Here is a 10,156-nt window from a genome sequence, read left to right on the forward strand (position 1 = left end):
GAATGCGGAGGTGCCGTTCGTTCGGCACTAGGATCATCGGTGATTTGAATCACGACGAGTACGACTCCATCAACCCCGTTCACTTCAACGCTTCCGCTTAGCGATCTACAAGGGTATGTAGATGCACTCTCTTTCTACTCGTTGCTGGTCTCTCCATAGATAGATCTTGGTGACACGTAGGAAAATTTTGAATTTCTGCTACGTTCCCCAACAGTGGTATCATGAGCTAGGTCTATTGCGTAGATTCTTTGCACGAGTAGAACACAAAGTAGTTGTGGGCGTTGATGTTGTTCAATATGCTTACCGTTACTAGTCCAATCTTGTTTTGACGGTATTGTGGGATGAAGCGGCCCGGACCGACCTTACACGTACTCTTACGTGAGACAGGTTCCACCGATTGACATGCACTTGGTGCATAAGGTGGCTAGCGGGTGCCAGTCTCTCCCACTTTAGTCGGAACGGATTCGATGAAAAGGGTCCTTATGAAGGGTAAATAGCAATTGGCATATCACGTTGTGGTCTTGCGTAGGTAAGAAACATTCTTGCTAGAAACCCATAGCAGCCACGTAAAACATGCAACAACAATTAGAGGACGTCTAACTTGTTTTTGCAGGGTATGCTATGTGATGTGATATGGACAAGAAGAATGTGATGAATGATATGTGATGTATGAGATTGATCATGTTCTTGTAATAGGATTCACGACTTGCATGTCGATGAGTATGACAACCGGCAGGAGCCATAGGAGTTGTCTTTATTTATTGTATGACCTGCGTGTCATTGAAGAACGCCATGTAAACTACTTTACTTTATTGCTAAACGCGTTAGCCATAGAAGTAGAAGTAGTCGTTGGCGTGACAACTTCATGAAGACACGATGATGGAGATCATGATGATGGAGATCATGGTGTCGTGCCGGTGACGATGATGATCATGGAGCCCCGAAGATGAAGATCAAAAGGAGCAAAATGATATTGGCCATATCATGTCACTATTTGATTGCATGTGATGTTTATCATGTTTATGCATCTTGTTTTCTTAGGACGACGGTAGTAAATAAGATGATCCCTTACAAAATTTCAAGAAGTGTTCTCCCCTAACTGTGCACCGTTGCTACAGTTCGTCGCTTCTAAACACCACATGATGATCGGGTGTGATGGATTCTTACGTTCACATACAACGGGTGTAAGACAGTTTTACACAGCGAAAACACTTAGGGTTAACTTGACGAGCCTAGCATGTGCAGACATGGCCTCGGAACACGGAGACCGAAAGGTCGAGCATGAGTCGTATGGTAGATACGATCAACATGAAGATGTTCACCGATGATGACTAGTCCGTCTCACGTGATGATCGGACACGGCCTAGTTGACTCGGATCATGTGATCACTTAGATGACCAGAGGGATGTCTATCTAAGTCGGAGTTCATAAGATGAACTTAATTATCCTGAACATAGTCAAAAGACCTTTTGCAAATTATGTCGTAAGCTCGCGCTTTAGTTCCACTGTTTAGATATGTTCCTAGAGAAAATATAGTTGAAAGTTGATAGTAGCGATTATGCGATCAGTAGAAAGCTTATGTCCTTAATGCACCGCTCAGTGTGCTGAACCCCAACGTCGTTTGTCGATGTTGCGAACATCGGACATACACGTTTTGATAACTACGTGATAGTTCAATTAAATGGTTTAAGTAGAGGCACCAAAGACGTTTTCGAAACGTCACGGAACATATGAGATGTTTCGAGGGCTGAAATTGGGATTTCAGGCTCGTGCCCACGTCAAGAGGTATAAGACCTCCGACGATTTTCTTAGCCTGCAAACTAAGGGAGAAAAGCTCAATCGTTGAGCTTGTGCTCAGATTGTCTGAGCACAACAATCACTTGAATCGAGTGGGAGTTGATCCTCCAGATGAGATAGTGATGTTTCCCCAAAGTCATTGCCACCAAGCTGCTAGAGCTTCGTGATTAACTATAACATATCAGGGATAGATATGATGATCCTTGAAATATTCATGATGTTTGACACCGCAAAAGTAGAAATCAAGAAGGAGCATCAATTGTTGATGGTTGGTGAAACCACTAGTTTCAAGAAGGGCAAGGGAACAAAGGGATACTTCATGAAATGGCAATTCAGCTGCTGCTCTAGTGAAGAAACCCAAGGTTGAACCCAAACCCGAGACTAAGTGCTTCTGTAATAAGGGGAACAACCACTGGAGCAGCATTACCCTAGATACTTGGTAGATGAGAAGGCTGGCAAGGTCGATAGAAGTATATTGGATATACATTATGTTAATGTGTACTTTACTAGTACTCCTAGTAGCACCAGGGTATTGGATACCGGTTCGGTTGCTAAGTGTTAGTAACTCGAAATAAAAGCTACGGAATAAACGGAGACTAGCTAAAGGTGAGCTGACGATATATGTTGGAAGTGTTTCCAAGGTTGATATGATCAAGCATCGCACGCTCCCTCTACCACCGAGATTGGTGTTTGCGTTGAGCATAGACATGATTGGATTATGTCTATCGCAATACGGTTATTCATTTAAGGAGAATAATGGTTACTCTATTTTTGAATAATACCTTCAATGGTCTTGCACCTAAAGGAATGGTTTATTGAATCTCGGTCCTAGTGATACACATTTTCATGCCAAAAGATATAAGATAGTAATGATAGTACCACTTACTTGTGGCACTGCCATGTAAGTCATAATGGTATAAAACGCATGAAGAAGCTCCATGTTGATGGATCTTTGGACTCACTCGTTTTTGAAAAGTTTGAGACATGCGAACCATGTCTATTGGTGTATATGCATGAAGAAACTCCATGCAAATGGATCGTTCGGACTCACTTGATTTTGAATCACTTGAGATATGCAAATCATACCACATGGGCAAGATGACTGAAAAGCCTCATTTTCAGTAAGATGGAACAAGATAGCAACTTGTTGGAAGTAACACATTTTGATGTGTGCAGTCGAATGAGTGCTGAGGCATGCAGTGAATATCATTATGTTCTTACTTCACAGATGATTCGAGTAAATGTTGAGTATATTTACTTGATGAAACACAAGTCTGAATTATTGAATGGTTCAAGTAATTTCAGAGTGAAGTAGCAGATCATTGTGACAAGTGGATAAAATGTCTATGATATGATCATAGAGATGAATATCTGAGTTACGAGTTTTGGCACACAATTAAGACATTGTGGAAATTGTTTCGCAATTAATACCGCCTGGAACACCATAATGTGATGGTGTGTCCGAACATCATAGTTGCACCCTATTGGATATGGTGCGTACCATGATGTCTCTTATCGAATTACCACTATCGTTCATGGGTTAGGCATTAGAGACAACCACATTCACTTTAAATAGGGCACCACGTAATTCCGATGAGATGACACCGTATGAATTATGGTTTAGAGAAACCTAAGTTGTCGTTTCTTAGAAGTTTGGGGCTGCAACGCTTATATGAAAAAGTTTCAGGTTGATAAGCTCGAACCCAAAGCGGATAAAATGCATCTTCATAGGAAACCCAAAACAGTTGGGTATACCTCCTAATTCAGATCCGAAAGCAATATGGATTGTTTCTAGAATCGGGTTCTTTCTCGAGGAAAAGTTTCTCTCGAAAGAATTGAGTGGGAGGATGGTGGAGACTTGATGAGGTTATTGAACCATCTCTTCAACTAGTGTGTGACAGGGCACAGGGAGTTGTTCCTGTGGCACCTACACCAATTGAAGTGGAAGCTTATGATATTGATCATGAAACTTCGGATCAAGTCACTCCCAAACCTCGTAGGATGACAAGGATGCGTACTACTTCAGAGTGGTACATAATCCTGTCTTGAAGGTCATGTTGCTAGACAACAATGAACCTACGAGCTATGGAGAAGCGATGGTGGGCCCGGATTCCGATAAATGGCTTGAGGCCATAAAATCCGAGAGAGGATCCATGTATGAAAACAAAGTGTAGACTTTGGCAGAACGGCTCGATGGTCGTAAGGCTAATGAGTACAGATGGATTTCAAAAGGAAGACGGACAATGATGGTAAATGTCACCATTAAGAAAGCTCGACTTGTCGTTAAGATGTTTTCCGACAAGTTCAAGGAGTTGACTACGATGAGATTTTCTCACTCGTAGCGATGCTAAGAGTCTGTTGGAATTATATTAGCGATTACTGCATTATTTATGAAATCTTGCAGATAGGATGTCAAAACATTGTTTCCTCGACGATTTTAATGAGGAAAGGTTGTATGTGATACAACCGGAAGGTTTTGTCAATCCCTAAAGATGCTAATAAGTATGCAAAGCTCCAACAATCCTTCTAAGGACTGGAGTGAGCATCTCGTAGTTGGAATGTATGCGTTGATGATGATCAAAAATTTTGGGTTTGTACAAAGTTTATGAGAAACTTGTATTTCCAAAGAAGTGAGTGGGAGCACTATAGAATTTCTGATGAGTATATGTTGTTGACATATTGTTGATCAGAAATGACGTAGAATTTCTGGAAAGCATATAGGGTTATTTTGAAAGTGTTTTTCAATGGAAAGCCTGGATTAAGCTACTTGAACATTGAGCATCAAGATCTATAAGGATAGATCAAAATGCTTAATAATACTTTCAAATGAGCACATACCTTGACATGATCTTGAAGGTGTTCAAGATGGACCAGTCAAAGAAGGAGTTCTTGCCTGAGTTGTAAGGTACGAAGTTAAGACTTAAAGCTCGACCACGGCAGAATAGAGAGAAAGGACGAAGGTCGTCCCCTATGCTTAAGACGTAGGCTCTTCAGTATGCTATGTTGTGTACCGCACCTGAAGTGTGCCTTGCCATGAGTCAGTCAAGGGGTACAAGAGTGATCCAAGAATGGCTCACAGGACAGCGGTCAAAGTTATCCTTAGTAACTAGTGGACTAAGGAATTTTCTCGATTATGGAGGTGGTAAAAGAGTTCGTCGTAAAGGTTACGACGATGCAAGCTTGACACCTATCCGTAGCTCTGAGTAGAGAGACCGGATACATATAATGGAGTAATAATTTAGAATAGCTCCAAGTAGAACAGTTGTTTGGAATAGCTCCAAATAGAGCATGGTAGCTGCATCTAGGAGATGACATAGAGATTTGTAAAGCACACACGGATCTGAAAGGTTCAGACCCGTTGACTAAAACCTCTCTCACAAGCAACATGATCAAACATAAAACTCATTGAGTGTTAATCACATAGTGATGTGAACTAGACTACTGACTCTAGTAAACTCTTGGGTATTAGTCACATGGCGATGTGACCTGTGAGTGTTAATCACATGGCGATGTGAACTAGATTATTGACTCTAGTGCAAGTGGGAGACTGTTGGAAATATGCCCTAGAGGCAATAATAAAAGTAGTATTATTATATTTCTTTGTTCATGATAATTGTCTTTTATTCATGCTATAACTGTATTATCCGGAAATCGTAATACACGTGTGAATACATAGACCACAATATGTCCCTAGTGAGCCTCTAGTTGACTATCTCGTTGTGATCAACAGATAGTCATGGTTTCCTGGCTATGGACATTGGATGTCGTTGATAACGGGATCACATCATTAGGAGAATGATGTGATGGACAAGACCCAATCCTAAGACTAGCACAAAAGATCGTGTAGTTCATTTGCTAGAGCTTTGCCAATGTCAAGTATCTCTTCCTTCGACCATGAGAGCGTGTAACTCCTGGATACCGTAGGAGTGCTTTGGGTGTATCAAACGTCACAACGTAACTGGGTGACTATAAAGGTGCACTACAGGTATCTCTGAAAGTATCTATTGTTTTATGCGAATCGAGACTGGGATTTGTCACTCCGTGTAAACGGAGAGGTATCTCTGGGCCCACTCGGTAGGACATCATCATACGCGCAATGTGACCAAGGAGTTGATCACGGGATGATGTGTTACGAAACGAGTAAAGTGACTTGCCGGTAACGAGATTGAACAAGGTATTGGATACCGACGATCGAATCTCAGGCAAGTAACATACCGATAGACAAAGGGAATTGAATACGGGATTGATTAAGTCCTTGACATCGTGGTTCATCCAATGAGATCATCGTGGAACATGTGGGAGCCATCATGGGTATCCAGATCCCGCTGTTGGTTATTGACCGGAGAACGTCTCGGTCATGTCTACATGTCTCCCGAACCCGTAGGGTCTACACACTTAAGGTTCGATGACGCTAGGGTTATAAAGGAAGTTTGTATGTGGTTACCGAATGTTGTTCGGAGTCCCGGATGAGATCCCAGACGTCACGAGGAGTTCCGGAATGGTCCGGAGGTAAAGATTTATATATGGGAAGTCCTATTTTGGCCACCGGAAAATGTTCGGGATTTTTCGGTATTGTACCGGGAAGGTTCTAGAAGGTTCTGGAGTGGGGCCCACCTGCATGGGGGGACCCACATGGACGTGGGTAGTGGGGGCAAGGCCCCACACCCCTGGTCAAGGCGCACCAAGATCCCCCCTTAGAAGGAATAAGATCATATCCCGAAGGGATAAGATCAAGATCCCTAAAAAGGGGGGATAACAATCGGTGGGGAAGGAAATAATGAGATTTCTTTCCTCCCACCTTGGCCAACGCCCCAATGGACTTGGAGGGCAAGAAACCAGCCCCTCCACCCCTATATATAGTGGGGAGGCGCATGGGAGCTATACACGAAGTTCTGGCACAACCCTACCTCTCTTCCTACTCCTCCTCTCCCATGGTGCTTGGCGAAGCCCTGCTGGATTGCCATGCTCCTCCACCACCACCACGCCGTTGTGCTGCTGTTGGATGGAGTATTCCTCAACCTCTCCCTCTCTCCTTGCTGGATCAAGGCGTGGGAGACGTCACCGGGCTGTACGTGTGTTGAACGCGGAGGTGCCGTCCGTTCGGCACTAGGATCATCGGTGATTTGAATCACGACGAGTACGACTCCATCAACCCCGTTCACTTGAACGCTTCCGCTTAGCGATCTACAAGGGTATGTAGATGCACTCTCTTTCTACTCGTTGCTGGTCTCTCCATAGATAGATCTTGGTGACAATGTAGGAAAATTTTGAATTTCTGCTACGTTCCCCAACACACAACCCACCGTTGCATCAATGATCTGATCAATACGCGGGAGAGCAAAAGGATCAGCCGGACAAGCTTTGTTCAAATTTGTATAATCCACACACATGTGCCAAGTGTCATTTTTCTTGAGAACAAGCACCGGATTAGCTAACCACTCAGGGTGAAACACTTCAACGATAAGCCCAGCAGCCAACAGTCGGGCTACCTCTTCACCAATTGCCTTGCGTCTATCCTCGTTAAAGCGACGCAGAAATTGCTTGACCGGTTTAAACTTGGGATCAATATTGAGAGTGTGCTCAGCGAGTTCCCTCGGTACACCTGGCGTGTCAGAAGGCTTCCATGCAAAAATGTCCCGGTTCTCATGGATGAACTCGATGAGCGCGCTTTCCTATTTTGGGTCCAGATTTGTGCTGATGCTAAACTGTTTGGATGAATCGCCAGGAATTGAGTCAACAAGTTTTGTCTCATCAGTCGGTGTGAATGTCAGGTTCGGGTCATGCTCGGTTGTAGGCTTCTTCAGAGGGGTCATATCTGTCGGATCAACATTATCTTTATAGAACTTCAACTCCTCTGTAGCACAAACCGACTCAGCGTAGGCCGCATCACCTTCCTCACAATCCAAAGCGATCTTATGACTTCTGTGAACCGTAATGGTTCCATTGTGACCCGACATCTTGAGCTGCAAATAAATATAACAAGGCCTTGCCATGAACTTTGCATAAGCCGGCCATCCAAACAATGCGTGGTACGGGCTCTGGATCCTCACCACTTCAAAGGCAATGTCTCAGCCCGAGAGTCATGCTCATCACCAAAGACAACCTCCAAAGCAATCTTACCAACAGGGTACGCCGATTTACCTGGCACCTCACCATGGGAAACAGTGTTTGACGGTTTAAGACTCTTGTTTGTCAACCCCATACGACGGAAGGTCTCATAATACAGAATGTTGATACTGCTCCCTCCATCCATAAGCACCTTGGTGAATTTGTGACCTCCCACCTGAGGTGCCACCACTAAAGCCAGGTGACCCGGATTGTCAACCCGGGGCGGATGATCCTCTCTGCTCCAAACAATAGGTTGATCGGACCACCGCAGGTAACGTGGTACCGCCGGTTCAACAGCATTAACCGCCCTCTTGTGAAGCTTCTGATCACGCGTGCACAAACTAGTGGTGAATACATGGTACTGCCCACCATTCAACTGCTTTGGGTGACTCTGGTAACCCGACTGCTGCTGATTTCCTTGATTATTCTGCTGATTATTACCACCTTGGTTGTTCTGGTTGCCCTGATTATTCTGAAATCTAGAGTTTGAACCGCCGCCACTATGAAAACCTGGCCCTGAACCGCCCGATGGACCCTGATCATACCGGAAAAGATTAGAGTTTTTGAACTCCTTCATAATGTGACAATCCTTCCAGAGATGTGTTGCAGGAACCTCCTTGGTCCCATGCTTTGGGTAGGGCTGGTTCAACAAATGCTCCAGATTCATTCCGCCACCACGCTGGGGCGGTTTACCCTTTCGATGCTGCACATTAGCATTAGCCACAAAATCTGAATCTGCTTTGCGCTTAGCATTACTCCCATGGACTCCTTGGTTGTGCTGCTGTCCCTTTGCACCATCGTTCTTCTTTCCCTTCTCTGGTTTCTCCTCATCAGAATCGGGATCCTTGGTATTATCTGAATCAGCATACTTGACCAAGGCGGCCATAAGGGTGCCCATATCATCGCAGTGGCGCTTGAGCCGTCCCAACTTCATCTTTAGTGACTTAAACCGGCAGTTACGTTCCGGTGTGATGATTGCTTGGCCAGCATTAATCCGGTGTGAAGAATGCAAAACTTCTGAAACCTGGCGCACCCAATGAGTTGTTGACTCGTTCTCCCCTTGAATACAGGCATCTAGATCCACAATGGACATAGGTTGTTTACATGTGTCTTTGAAATTGGCTATAAACTGGGCCTTCAATTGGTCCCATGACTCGACAGAGTTAGCTGGCAAGTTCTTCAACCATTTACGGGTTGTTCCTTCCAACATCATCGTGAAGTACTTTGCACAAGCCGCTTCATCCACGTCCAGCATCTCCATAGCCATCTCGTAACTTTCCACCCACACCTCGGGTGGCTGATCAGCAGTGTAATTCGGTACCTTACGTGGGCCCTTGAAGTCCTTAGGCAGTCGCACATTACGAAGAGCCGGAATAAGACACAGAACTCCCCACGAACTGAAAGCAAGCCTGGTGCCTCGGTCCACTGACGCTGCTGGCTGAACCGGGGCAGGTTGATAATGACCCGTATGCTGTGCTGCTAAAGTGGCCTACCTTCGTGCTCTGCCATTGTCCACCACGTCTTGAGCGTTCACCTCACCATGCGCCGGATTAGGCCCTTGAGGAACAATGCGGCGCCACGCACTGCTAGACACTTCCGGTTCATCTATATGCCTCCTATAGTGTAACGCCCCGGATCCGATGCGCCAGGTGTCTGCCAGTTATTCGTCGTCGTTGCCATGTCATTTGCTTGCGTGTTGCATTTTATCATGTCATCATGTGCATTTCATTTTGCATACGTGTTCGTCTCATGCATCCGAGCATTTTCCCCGTTGTCCGTTTTGCAATCCGGCGCTCCTATGTCCTCCGACGTTCCCCTCTTCTCTCTTTTCGTGAGTGGGACATGAACTTTCTTGGAATGGACCGAGGCTTGCCAAGCGGCCTTGGTATAGCACCGGTAGACCGCCTGTCAAGTTTCGTGCCATTTGGAGGTCGTTTGATACTCCAACGGTTAACCGCGTAGCCCGAAAGCCCCTCTCTCTTTGCAGCCCAACACCCCTTCCAAAGTGGCCCAAAACCCATCTAGCTCCCCTCCATGCTCTCGGTCGTTCGATCACGATCGTGTGGGCGAAAACCGTGCCTCATTTGGACTCTCCTAGCTCCCTCTACCTATATATATGTGATCCCCCCCCCCCGAAATCCCGGTCTAACCCTAGTTTTATTCCTCCCCGTGCCACCGGACACGTCCGCGCCGTCGCCGGACATGTCCGCTCGCCCCCTCCACGAATCCTGTCCCGCCGCGTGGCCGCCGC

Source organism: Triticum dicoccoides, chromosome 4B, assembly GCF_002162155.2.
Source record: "Triticum dicoccoides isolate Atlit2015 ecotype Zavitan chromosome 4B, WEW_v2.0, whole genome shotgun sequence".
In the NCBI taxonomy this organism is placed as follows: domain Eukaryota; kingdom Viridiplantae; phylum Streptophyta; class Magnoliopsida; order Poales; family Poaceae; genus Triticum; species Triticum dicoccoides.